This window comes from Staurois parvus, unplaced genomic scaffold (genome assembly GCF_062004578.1).
Source record: "Staurois parvus isolate SC_StPar_1 unplaced genomic scaffold, SC_StPar_1.0 ptg000328l, whole genome shotgun sequence".
Lineage (NCBI taxonomy): Eukaryota > Metazoa > Chordata > Amphibia > Anura > Ranidae > Staurois > Staurois parvus.
Genome location: NW_028318124.1, coordinates 2,975,973 through 2,990,356, shown reverse-complemented (window position 1 = coordinate 2,990,356; position 14,384 = coordinate 2,975,973). Strand labels below are relative to the sequence as shown.

General features: G+C 39.7%; 1 protein-coding gene across 1 annotated transcript in view; it reads left to right on the top strand.

Moving 5' to 3' along the window:
- Positions 1–14,384, top strand: part of MRPL45 (mitochondrial ribosomal protein L45) — a 168,366-nt gene that overhangs the window by 40,354 nt on the left and 113,628 nt on the right. The window lies entirely within an intron of this gene.

The window sequence follows — 14,384 nt, the reverse complement described above, 5'->3', positions numbered from 1 at the left end:
GTTAAAGGAAGGAAATCCAACTTCAGCAGTATTTACCATCGCACATGGAATGCTGCCTCTGCATGGTGTGAAGACAGAAGGGTTAACCCTAGGGACTATATTACAACTTGTATGTTGTCCTTTCTTCAGTCTAGGCTAGAATCTGGCCCTGATTACCCTCAAAGGACAGGTTTCTACCTTATTTATCCTCTTTCAGAAACCACTTGACTCACAATCCATTGTCAGGACCTTATCTCAAGGAGTTGTTTATGTATATAATCCAATTTGACCTCCTGTGTCACCTTGGGATCTCATCCTAGACATTCTCATCCTGGACTTCAGAGACCCCCCCTTTGACCTTATTAGTTACATTCCTTTAAAAGACTCACTTGTACAGTTTCTTTTCTGGTGGTTATATGTTAGGCATGTTGCTGAGGTAGCAGCTCTAAAAAACCAAAAGGTGGTTTTGAGTCAAAAATCTTATTTTTACCTAAGGTGGTCTCATACTTTCACCTCAGTGAGGACATTGTCCTCCTTTACCCTCTGTTCTGCCCCAAAAAATTACATGGAAATTGCTACTTTGCCTACATCTGGTCAGGACTATCGGAGTCTACAAGAAAGCTACCACCTTTTATTTGCAAAACTGAGTCCCCCTTTATCCTGCCTGTGGGACCTTGTAGAGGACACCTTGCCTTTCACTCCACCATTGCCAGATGGATCAGACAACTCATTACAAGGGCATATGCCCTATCAGAGCCCATTCCTCCAGAGCATCTGTATCCCGGGTTTGTAAGGCCACCACCTTTTCCTCTGATCACGTTTTCCAATTTTTATTAGAAGGTCATTCAGGCTTCAGCCTATTGTGAGCTTTGGTCACAAAGTGCTTCAAGCTGTTATTTAAGCATTTATTCGGGTTTCTTAAAGGGTAACTCCACGTTTGTGGAAAGGAAATGTAGCAAATAAAAATATAACATACAGGTATACAATTGCTACACAAGTCATGTTGTAATTTAACCACTTGCCCTCCAGAGGATTTACCCTTCTTCCTGACCAGGCTATTTTTTATGACAGGGCGCTGCGTTACTTTAACTGACAATTGTGCGGTCATGCAACGCTGCATCCAAATTAAATTTATTCTAAAATTTTTTCCCACAAATAGAGCTTTCATTTGGTGATATTTGAGCACCTGTGGTTTTTTTTTTGCGCTATAAACAAAAAATTGACAATTTTGAAAAAAAAAACAATATTTTTGACTTTTTGCTATAAAACATATCCAGTAAAAAAAAATGTAAAAATCAAATTAGATCAGAAATTTAAGCCAAAATGAATTCTGGTACATGAAAAAATCCCAATACATGTAAATTACTTGGTTTATGTGAAAGTTATAGCACCTACAAATGGCGGTATAGATACTGGAATTTTTATTTTTATTTTTTTATACTAGTAATGGCAATCAGCGGCTTATAGCGGTACTGCGGCGGGCATTCTGACACTGGGGGGAACTGACTAACTGCCACTGACATCCCCAAAGACACAAATACAGTGATCATAATCCTATACCCACAGCTGACTTGCAAAACATATGTCAAGTCGCACCCTATTGTCTGCAATTACAACGGTCAAATCGATGTGGTTCCGACTTGGTCGGAGCCGAACCAATTTCTAAAGTAGTACATGTACTACTTTAGGTGCAATTTGCATAGACATCTGTGTCAGATGTCTTACAAATCGCACCTGAAATCAGCATGTCCCCCGACTTTGAAATCGTGCTACTTCACTGTAAGTCGCACAATTTCAAAGTCTGGCTGGATGTGACCCTTGGTGAAGGTTAATCACTTCCTAAGGGGTGCAGACCCTGTAGCTTTCCTCATTAGAACACAGAAAATCCACCAGCTAATGAACTAGTCACTCCCAAAAAGAATAAGTGTGCAAGTGGTTTGGTGAAACAAACAACCACTGAGGCTCTATTCACACTAGTGCGATTTCAGATGTCAATTGAATTGCATGACAATGAAAATCTCATTGTTTTCAATGGTGCTCATTCACATCAGTGCAACTCAGCATGGCATGATTTTAGCAAAGGTTCCTGCAAAACTTTGGTGTAATTCCTGTGCTATAGAATATGCAAACCACAAGTTGCACTACATAATCGCGCTGGGAATTAGGTCAAAATACAGCAGTTTGCACCTAGCCTGAATCAGAGCAACAAAAGGTAGGAGTCTGCTACAAAGTTTAACATTTCTGCAATGTACTAACATGTTTTCTGATTGAAAGAAATACAAAGACAAACAGTATACAAAACAACGTTGGATCCAATAGGAGCATAATTTTAAATGCGTTTCTGGGAAGCTATGTTTTGATTATACACAAATCCTTTAAATCAAAAAAGAAAGAAAAAGCGCCAAAAATTAATTTAAATAAATACAAAAAAACGCAGCAAACCTAAAACCTCAATCAAGGTGAATAATACAAACAAAAAAAAACCCGGTTTGCTCGCTGATTGCAATCTGATGGTATTGCTGACTGCCTATCATGCTGGTGTCAGCGTGACACCTTATTTGTGAGTGTTTTACTTACTTTTGGTTAAGTATGATGTTTTAAACTCGCTGCACCATCATCCTTTTTCTTTATTCCCGAGTGTGGCTCCTTGACTAGGACTGGAGGATACGTTTAATAAAAGGTTCCCAGGTGCTGGTTTGATGCTTCTGTTGCAGAGTATTGCTCACAATCTTGGATATCCCTCTTCAATACGGAGTATTGATTTTGCCACCTGGATACTTCACTGCTTCCAGAGCAACAGCGTTTTTGCTGGTTTTAATTAATCAGCAAAAAGCTCTAGTGAATTTATTTATTTCTTCTGGTGGTGGATTATGAGCACAATTATACAAAATATATATTTTTTGCACCAATTTTGAAAAAAAATTTTGTGCACTAATTTTGAAGTGACTTTATTTATGTGGACTTTTGATTATAGATGGATATTTAGTAATTCACAGCGCATTCCTATTTTTTTGTTTGTATTACACAAATCCTTTGCAGCATACAAGGACAAAGAACATACACAAGTCTTTATTTTTTCACATAGCAAATAACAGGGATATTGTACACAGACAGTGCAAATGGTAAAGATTTATGCACTGCTATGTTCCAACAATAGTAATAATATCAGGTAAGACGATTGCTGCACTCACTCCTCTGGTGTACTCACACTCAAAATAAATAAATGAAAAAAATGTGGAGTGCTATCTCATCATAAATAGGACCATAAGCTTTGAAAGCATAAAGTGACACTCCAAAAAAAGTATGAGATAATAAACATCCAATCCAGTATATGTTGCATTAACATCTAGCCATAATCTCCTAAAGCTGCTCGCAAGACCTCCTGCTCTCTAGCTCTCTTGTCTCCTCCTCCCATTCTTGTCTCCAGGACTTTTCCAGAGCTTCCCCCATCCTCTGGAACTCTCTACCCCAATTTATCAGACTATCGCCTACTCTGCTCACTTTTAGGTGATCTCTGAAAACCTATCTCTTCAGGGAAGCCTATCCTGCCCTCAGCTAATAATGTAATCTTCTACTCTTCCAACCAGTCCATCCCCCACAGTTACTACCTTTTGTACCACTAACCCCTCCCTCCTAGATTGTAAGCTCCAAAGAGCAGGGCCCTCCTATCCCTCTTGTATTGAACTGTACTGTTGCTGTATTGTCTCCCGTTATATTGTAAAGCGCTGAGCAAACTGTTGGCACTATATAAATCCTGTATAATAATAATAATAATCAACACCATGCTTGAATTGTGGCCCCACTCCCTGCTCATCTTGACAATTGACCTATAAATTATAATAGGCCAAAAACACGCTTTATAGGGAAAATGTGTCTCCAAAATTTCTGATCCGTGACGTGTTCCTTCCACGTATTGTGCTTCTTTAACCACTTGCCCTCCTGAGGATTTAAACCCCTTCCTGACTAGGCTGTTTTTTGCATTATGGCGCTGCATTACTTTAACTGACAATTGTGCAGTCATGCAACGCTGCACCCAAATTGCAGTAACAATTTCCACATTAGATAATACTCCAGACTCAGACTTCTGAAGGAAGCAACTAATTTATTAAAAACAGTGCTGTTTTGACTAAACAGATGGCTCATTCCCTCATCTGCTAAGTGAGTTATAGAAAACTTCTTACAAGGGTATATATCAACAGTTACTTCACAAGGCATACATTCCTTTCCTACTCTCTATACACTCAAAAGGCTTCCTAAACTCTGCAGAATAACCTTGGCCAGCAGCTAAAGATAAGAAATAGCAACTGCAGACCTGTACACAGGAAATAAGGGAGGGGGGAAGATGAGCCAAAAACCTTGCTTCTACAAACAAGGGCTGCTAGAAGTATTAGAGTTTAAAGGGGAACTCTATAACATCTGGGTCCTACCATATTCCCCTCTTTAATGCTATCTTAGCGAAAGTTTGAGTGAGATAAAGCATCACCAATTAACCACAAACCACCCATATATTTCCACATGGCCATTACATGGGCTGCAGCCTTCCTAGCTTCCCTGAGCAAATATTCTTATCATATGCCAAATACTCCCTTTCCCATTCTAACCCCCCCGCTCCCTTTCCTGGGGGAATAATTTAGGTTAATAGCAGAGCATACATCAAAGAGCAGGCTCGCTGCAGCATTGGGATTAGCTATTAGGGTACGGTTTATCAGCTTGCCTTTGGAGCCGTAGCTCCGTATGGTCAACCAGGTTTTAGTGGGTCCATAGGTGGGGTCATAACAGGTTACCTGGTTCCCTACAGTGCACATTGAAAAAGTTGTTTCATTATGTACATGTGTCAGTTACTGTGCCTTCACATTGATAATGAGAATGCCATAGTAACATTCTAGTGATTACAGATCCTACTCTAATAATCTTGATACACGGGCCACATGATCCGCCCTCCATCCTATTGTTCTAGTCAGGGTTACTATTATGGCTACCAGCAATTTTCTTAAAACATTTTTATCAGGCATCATATCGGTATATATTCCCATCTTCCGCTGTGTGTTGACCAGTCAGCTTCCGGGTGTGACTGGAGCAGAGCTGGAGTTCTTCCTTCTGGTCAGATGTATCCTTTTCTTCCGTCGTGCGTAGATTCAACAGCTTCCAGGTATGTGCTGAGAGCAGGGCTGGAGTCCTTCTTTCTGATCTCTCTGGTCAGCTTTAGTTTTAAGGGGTCTTAAGAGTCTGCTTTACTCAGCCCAGAATCTGTGTGATCAGCAGCTTGCTTTGCCCTGGAGTGGTGTATCCAGGGGTTTGCCTTGGCCACCTTAATGGCTGTGGGAGTAGATAGCAGAACAGTGTAAGGACCTCTCCATCTGGGCCCTAAAGGGGTTACGCTCCACTCCTTTACCTACACTGTATCTCCCGGTGCAAAGGAATGGACGGAGTTGGACAGGATTATGGTGAGTTTCTCTTGAACCCGCTTCCCTATATCCTGCATATTCTCCCCCAATTTCTGTAACAGTTCATGGTTCACCACCCTTCCTATCTGGTGTAAATCTCCCTTGATACCTCTAATGATGGGTGGGGGCCTACCATATAGTACTGCAAAAGGGGACAGATTTGTCCTCTTTGTTGGAGTACTCCGGATTCTCAGCAAGACAATGGGCATCATCAAAGTCCACTTCATTTGGGTTTCCTGACAGAGTTTTGCCAATTGTAACTTCAGGGTATGGTTCATTCTTTCCACTTTTCCAGAACTTTGAGGCCTGTATGCGGTATGTAGTTTCCGAGTGATCTTGAGTATGGTTGCTAACTCCTGAAGGCACTTGTGAACAAAGGCAGGACCATTGCCTGAACCAATGGAGGAGGAAATTCCATATCTGGGAATAATTTCTTCCTCAACACAATAGGGTTAAAAGACAAACGTTTCCCCTTATCGGTGACTTGGCACAGAACGATATCAGCCCCAGTCCCAAGAACTGCACCTACACAGGGTCAATTCTGGCTTCGCTGCTGAGCAACGTCTCATTCACTCACATACACACCAGAGTTTCCAACCCAAAATTACTGACTACCTGGAGGTATGGCCCCAGGATGCACAATCATCCAATTCAAGGGCACCTCGGGAGGTGATCAAGCTCCCCTTCCCTGGAATACCGTTGAGAGGTCCTGACTGGCTGTTATAACCGGACTGTTATAACCCAAAAGGCAAAGATCTCACCTGTTCCCGATGTGTGAAGCTTCACTATTTAGCAGTTGGTTCCCCAGTCCGGGTTCTTTGGACTCCAGCAGGTCGATCCTCGGAGCAGGCGACTAGGATATTGTACGATTTCCCAGACAAATGTCCAGTGGCACCTGAAACAACACAGAGATCCCAGGGGCCAGCTCCAGACCGAGCCCTGCTGATAAGGGTGGGAAAACCACCTGCCTCGGTAGTTACACCTGGTTTCCCGGCCAACGCACCAAAAATGTAGTAGCAATTTCCGCAAAATCAGATAAAACTCCGGAATCGGGCTTCTGAAGGAAGCAACTAATTTATTAAAAACAGTGCTGTTTTGACTGTTTTGACAAGTGGAAAGAATGAACCGCACCCTGAAGTTACAGATGGCTCATGCCCTCATCTGCTAAGTGAGTTATAGAAAACTTCTTACAAGCGTATATACCATCGATTACATCACAAGGCATACATTCCTTTCCTACTTTCTATACACTCAAAAGACTTCCTAAAACCTGCAGAATAACCAGCCAGAATTGTAAATAAAATATTAAATGTGTCGCGCTCCACTACTCAAAAGTATTTACAATACTCTCCCCTTCAAACGTGCATAATATGGACATCTATACTAATTGATAATAAATAATATAAATAAATAAATAAATCTAAATAAATATTAATCCATAGTGGTATAAATAATCTTAAAATTAAAACACCTCTTGTGCTGTAATTAATTATAATACAATTCTGCTAAATTAATAAAATTGATGATGTGAAAAAAGCTAATAAATCTATTCAAATTCCATGTGCGTGATATTGAAATTATTCAAATCAGATAAACAAGAAACCTCCATGCACAGTGATATATATGTGCAAAACATATATGTGCAAATATACAAAATACACAAAACAATTTTATAAAAAAATGATAATAAAAAATAATAAACAAATTAATATAAAAAATAAATAATAATAAAAGGAACCTCTATTTAGTCTTGCTGTGCAAATGATATAGTGTGCTCACCTCACTTATACAGCCCAAAATAGTGAGTAGAGCTATATACTAATTGTCCTTAACTTAGATAAAATATAAACGTCCCAATATGTATATAGAAATATATGGAAAATATATTGCTGTTGAAGTGGACTGTAATGTTACTTTCCTTCCACTAGGTGGCCTCCCAATTTCTTCTGGGCTATGAGGGCTGGATGGATAGATACAGATATCTCCCCTCCTCCTGTGGGGGTCTATCTCCTATCTCCTCTTCTTCCCTTTTGCTCCACCAATTTAGGCCATGAAAAAGAAAGATTCCCACATAGTGCTTTATCCTTTACAAAAGATTTTTAATTTGTCTCCGGTAAAATGCGAACTCACATTCCACAAAGCAATACAGAGCGTTTTTCAATGTGTGCCCTTGCACAATAACAGTACTCGCCGTTCTGCTGAAAGTGGCCTCGTGACGTCAGAGCCCCTCCCCTACGCGTTACGCCACAGGGTCACGTGGCTTCCTCAGGGGGATACCCTGAGGAATCCACGTGACCCTGTGGCGTAACGAGGGGAGGGGCTCTGACGTCACGACGCCACTTTCAGCAGAACGGCGAGTACTGTTATTGTGCAAGGGCACACATTGAAAAACGCTCTGTATTGCTTTGTGGAATGTGAGTTCGCATTTTACCGGAGACAAATTAAAAATCTTTTGTAAAGGATAAAGCACTATGTGGGAAGATATCTGTATCTATCCATCCAGCCCTCATAGCCCAGAAGAAATTGGGAGGCCACCTAGTGGAAGGAAAGTAACATTACAGTCCACTTCAACCGCAATATATTTTCCATATATTTCTATATACATATTGGGACGTTTATATTTTATCTAAGTTAAGGACAATTAGTATATAGCTCTACTCACTATTTTGGGCTGTATAAGTGAGGTGAGCACACTATATCATTTGCACAGCAAGACTAAATAGAGGTTCCTTTTATTATTATTTATTTTTTATATTAATTTGTTTATTATTTTTTATTATCATTTTTTTATAAAATTGTTTTGTGTATTTTGTATATTTGCACATATATCTTTTGCACATATATATCACTGTGCATGGAGGTTTCTTGCTTATCTGATTTGAATAATTTCAATATCACGCACATGGAATTTGAATAGATTTATTAGCTTTTTTCACATCATCAATTTTATTAATTTAGCAGAATTGTATTATAATTAATTACAGCACAAGAGGTGTTTTAATTTTAAGATTATTTATACCACTATGGATTAATATTTATTTAGATTTATTTATTTATTTTATTTATTTATATTATTTATTATCAATTAGTATAGATGTCCATATTATGCACGTTTGAAGGGGAGAGTATTGTAAATACTTTTGAGTAGTGGAGCGCGACACATTTAATATTTTATTTGTCTATCTTTACACAGCATCATGAGTATGTGTTTTTGTGTTGACGCACCATCACATTTTTAGGAGTTAGTTATTTATAAGCATTTTTACATACCACCATAGTAGCTCACAAGTACACATTATTATAATTTCAACCAGCCAGAATTGGCCAGCAGCTAGAGATAAGAAATAGCATCTGCAGACCCATACACAGGAAATAATGGAGGGGGGAAGATGAGTCAAAAACCTTGCTTCTACACACACAGGCTGCTAGAAGTGTTAGGGTTTAAAGGGGAACTCTACAACATCTGGGTCCTTCCATAAAATGAAATTTACATCCTTTTTTTCTCCATGAATTGAGCTTTCTTTCGGTGGTATTTGATCACCTGTGCGTTTTTTATTTTGTGCACTATAAGCAAAAACAGACTGACAGTTTTGAGAAAAAAAAAATATTTTGGACTTTTTGCTATTAAACATGTCCAGTAAACAATTTTTAAAAATCAAATGTCATCATAAATTTAGGCCAAAATTTATTCTGCGACATGTCTTTGCTAAAAAAAATTCCAATACGTGTAAATTGGTTTACGTGAAAGTTATAGCATTTTCAAATGGCGGTATAGATAATGTGATTTAAATTTTTTTTCTACTAGTAATGGCGGCGATCAGCAACTTTTAGTGGGACTGCGGTGGACATTCTGACACTGGGGGGAACTAACTTGGTGTTACTGACACCTCAGTGACACCAATACAGTGATCAGTGCTAAAAAAAAAGCACTGACACTATACTAATGGCACTGGGCAGGAAGGGGTTAATATGAGGGGTGATCAAAGAGTTAATTGTGTGCTGAGAATGTTTTACTATGGGGGTGGGGTGTGTGTTTTTCTCTGTAAGCACACTGATCAGGCTGTGCACAGCCATCCAGAGCAGTGTGCCTGAGCTGATGGAGGAAGATTGTTTGTAGACAAAACAATCTTCCTCCCCATCGGATATGCTTGGTAATCACTGGGCGCCAGCGGGTAATTATCGGCTGGGCCCGGTGATTGACATCCACGTGCCCCCTACCCAGAAATGCAAAATCATGTATATATACATGATTTTGCGCACATGTGCCGCACTGTAGCAGTATATCTACTATAGGGCGGTCCTTAAGCGGTTAAACTCCAGATCCATGCAAAATAAAACAAAAACATACCATGGCTCCTAGTGACGTCACTCCCGGTCATGCTCAAACTGGCATAAGTGATGTGAGGAACCATTTTGATTGATGGCTATGATATGCTTTTGATTCATTACTTTTGAGAGTGCATTTGTTACTTGAATAAAGCGTGCATATTTATTAGGGTTGCACTATGATCTATTCCCTTTATCTTTGATCATATACATCTTAATCCCACTGGATATCCGAGAACATGTTTCCTTAAAGGGCCAGAAATATTGAAGTAGCTACTAAGGACTGGCAGCGGATAAGCAGAATCTGGTTTCATCCTTAAGCATGTATGACCTATATGTTAGGTCTGGGAAGAAGGTGAGTGCATGGTGCACCTACCCGGTGATGGGAAACACCACAATATAGTCGGCACGGTGAAGTAATGCATATATGTTCACCATAATTCATAGGTAACATATAATTTGTTTAATGTGAGTAAATATTGTAACATGTTTAATTTTTGGTTATATAAAACGGTGTTGCACTGTGGTATGTTTTTGTTTTATTTTGCACGGATCTGGAGTTTTACCACTTGCCCTCTAGAGGATTTACCCCCTTTAATGACCAGGCCTCTTTTTGCTATTCGGTGTTGCACTTATTCAACTGACAATTGCACAGTCAAACAAAATGTATGTCCTTTTTTCACACAAATAGAGCTTTCTTTTGGTGGTATTTGATCACCTCTGCACTTTTTATTTTTTCCGCTATAAACAAAAAAAGACCGAAAATTTTGAAGACAAACAATATTTTTTACTTTCGGCAATAAAAAATATATAGTAAACTCAAAGTTGGTTATGAATTTAGGTCAAAATGTATTCTGCTACATGTTTTTGGTAAAAAAAATCCCAATAAGTGTACATTGATTGCTTTGTGTGAACATTATAGCGTCTACAAACTATGGTATAGATACTGTAATTTACGCCATTTTTTGTTATACAGTGCTGCACTAGTTTAACTGACAATTGCGCGGTCATGCAATGTGGTACATAAATGAAATTTTATGTCCTTTTTTCACACAAATAGAGCTTTATTTTGGTGGTATTTGATCACCTGTGCGCTTTTAATTTTTGGCGCTATAAACAAAAAAAGTTTTGAGGAAAAAAAAATTCTAATTTCTGTGATAAAAATATCCAAGAAAACTAAAATTTTGTCATAAATTTAGGCCAAAATGTATTATATATATATATATATATATATATATATATATATTATATATATACAGACAGCAATAACACAGCAGAGAGAAAACAGAAAGAAGTTTAGAGAGGTAGAATACTTGCCAGAGTACTGGGTTTAAGCAGATTCAAGGGTCCTAAGCAAAGTTGGTTCCTGATGTTAAACAGGAGAAATCTCTTCATCTTACTTCTCCAGGCATAACAGCCTTTTTCTTGGAACCCAGCAGGGTGTCTCCTTAAAGCAGAGAACCAATCGCCTCATTTGGGGAGGGGTGTTTAGGCGGGGAACTCAGGCTATGACCAAATCCCTCCCAGTTTATATCATGGTCAATAACCTTCCATAGATGCATGCAGAAGCCTAGCCCCTGGCAGGATAATATGCAGAATGATATTCTGAACGTCCAGATACCAGATATGACATATCTGCTCGGGATGGTTAATGAGATATCGCTTTCTGCTCTCGGGTAGACGTAATCTAGGGGTGTAAGGTATCAGGTGACTCGCAGTAAACTGACCAATCTGAATATATGTTTTGTGTTATTGTATGTATTTCCTACGAGAAGTTATGAAAGTGTAGGAAAAAGTGGTTTCCCAAATGAGATATATGTTTTACCGTTATTTTGGAATGCTTTTCAAGTCCAGTGACTGACGGGTTTATAGCTTTACGATCAGCTCAAAGCAAGAGTCTGGCAGACTTCACGGAACCAGCTAATTGGGTTTATAACCATGAAGCATATCCAGCTGTGCCCTGTGCACTCCTGAACTCAGCACACACACATACCACCGGCCACTCAACAAAAAGGGAGGGGGGCTAATTTTAGAGTGAGAATGACACAAGATGGAGGATCTTTAGCAAAATGGATGTTTGAGTCCATATTTGTAAGTACAATTGCTACATGTGGTAAAAAAAATTAATTCTTCTATTGATTCAACATGCCTTTCAAAAAATAGTTTGGGATGTCTACTTTCCAAAAAGGGGTCGTTTTGGAGGGTGGGGGCATTTTATGCCCAGCATTAGAAGTTTATGCTACACATCACTCACTCTTCTAACCAGCTGAAGATCAAGCCTTTTCTGACACTTTTTGTTCACATGAAAAAAATCTGTATTTTTTGCTTGGAAATTAATTTAAACCCCAAACATTATATATGTTTTAAAGCAAACACCCTAGTGAATAAAATGGTGGGTGCTGCAATGTTTTATGTCACATAGTACTTGTGCAGCGATTTTTCAAATGCAATTTAAGAAAAAATACACTTTTTTTACTTTTAATGCAAAAAATCACAAAATATTGGCCAATTATTTGGTAAAATATAAAAGATGATGGTATGCCGAGTAAATGGATACCAAACATGACATGCTTTAAACTGCGAATGCTCCGTGCAATGGCGACAAACTGCATACATTTTTAATATCCATAGGCAATGTTTTAAAAGCCTTTACAAGCTATCATTTTAGATTTACAGAGGAGGTCTAGTGTTAGAATTACTGTCCTTGATCTGACGTTCATGGCGATACCTCACATGCATGGTGCAACTGCTGTTTCCATATTTGCACAGGGTCAATGCTCACAAACGCAGATGTGCGCGGGGGGGGTGAGGGTACTTTTTTTTTGGGAGTTATTTTCATTTTTTAAATTATTTTAACACTCATTTTTTTATCACTTTTAATGCTATCACAGGGAATGCAAATATCCCCTATAACTTCAATGGGCATTGTCATATACAGTTGCAAGAAAAAGTATGTGAACCCCTTGGGATTACGTGGAGTTTTGCATGAATTGGGCATAAAATGTGCTCTGAACGTCATCTAAGTCAATAGAAGAACACAGTCTGCTGAACATAATACTACAGAAACATTAGATGTTGCCGTGGTTTAATTGCACATAACATGTAAACATTTACAGTGCAGGGAGGAAAAAGTAATAACTGGTTGACCCTCCTTTGGCAGCAATAACCTCAACCAAACGTTTCCTGTAGTTGCAGATCAGACCTGCACAACGATCTGGATTAATTTTGGACCACTCCTCTTCACAAAGCTGTTTCAGTGTTATTCTTGGGATGTCTGGTGTGAATCACTCTCTTAAGGTCATGCCACAGCATTTCAATCGGGTTGAGGTCAGGACTCTGACTGGGCCGCTCCAGAAGGCGTATTCTGTGCTGTTGCAGCCATTGTTTTGTTGAATTACTTGTATGCTTTGGGTCATTGTCCTGTTGCATCAGCCATCCTCTGCGGAGCTTCAGTTGGCAGACAGATGGTCGTACGTTTTCCTGCAAAATGTCTTGATAAACTCTGGAATTCATTTTCCCATCAATGACAACAATCCGTCCAGACCCTGAGGCAGCAAAGCAGCCCCAAACCATGATGCCCCCTCCGCCATGTTTTACAGTGGGGATGAGGTTTTGATGTTGGTGTGCTGTGCCTTTTTTTCTCCACACATAGTGTTGTGTGTTCTTCCCAAACAACTCAATCTTGGTTTCATCTGTCCACAGTATATTTTGCCAGTAGTGCTGTGGAACATCCAGGTGCTCTTTTGCAAACTTCAAACGTGCTGCAGTATTCTTTTTGGACAGCAATGGCTTCCTCCGTGGTGTCCTCCCATGTACTCCATTCTTGTTTAATGTTTTCCTTATTGTAGATGTGTCGACAAAAATGTTAGCATGTGCCAGAGATTTCTGTAGGTCTTTAGCTGACACTCTGGGATTCTTCTTTACCTCATGCAGCATTCTGCGCTGTGCTCTTGCAGTCATTTTTACAGGACGACCATGCCTAGGGAGAGTAGCAACAGTGCTAAACTTTCTCCATTTGTAGACAGTCTGTCTTACCGTGGACACATGAACATCAAGGCTTTTGGAGATACTTTTGTAACCCTTTCCAGCTTCATGCAAGTCAACAATTCTTGATCGTAGGTCTTCTGAGAGTTCTTTTCTGCGAGGCATGGTTCACATCAGACAGTGCTTCTTGAAACCAGTAAACCTAAAACAGGGGTGTGTTTTTTAAGGGCAGGACAGCTGTCAGCAACACATCTAATATCATCACACTGTTTGGAGTCAAGGTTGGCTCACTCCTGGCTCCAATTAGCTCTGGGAGAAGTCATTAAGCCAAGGTGTCACGGTGTAAGGTCAGGTTCAGAGACCAGTTGCTATAGCAGTAAAAGGCTTACCTGGAACCAGCAGGATAGGTACACCAGCGGATCCCCCTGGGAATGACGCAGGCTCACCTGAGGTGCGGGGTCTAAGTATTAACCGGTATTCACCAGAGCTCCTAATGGTGGAGATGGATTGGGCTGCGTGTTAATACCAGGTCGCAGATCTCAGGATCACCCCACCAGGGAATGAGCAGACTGGGAACCAATAGCGGATCAACAGGTTAGGGATCAGACGAAAGCAGAGTCGGTCACAAGCCAAGGGTCGGTCACAAATGGT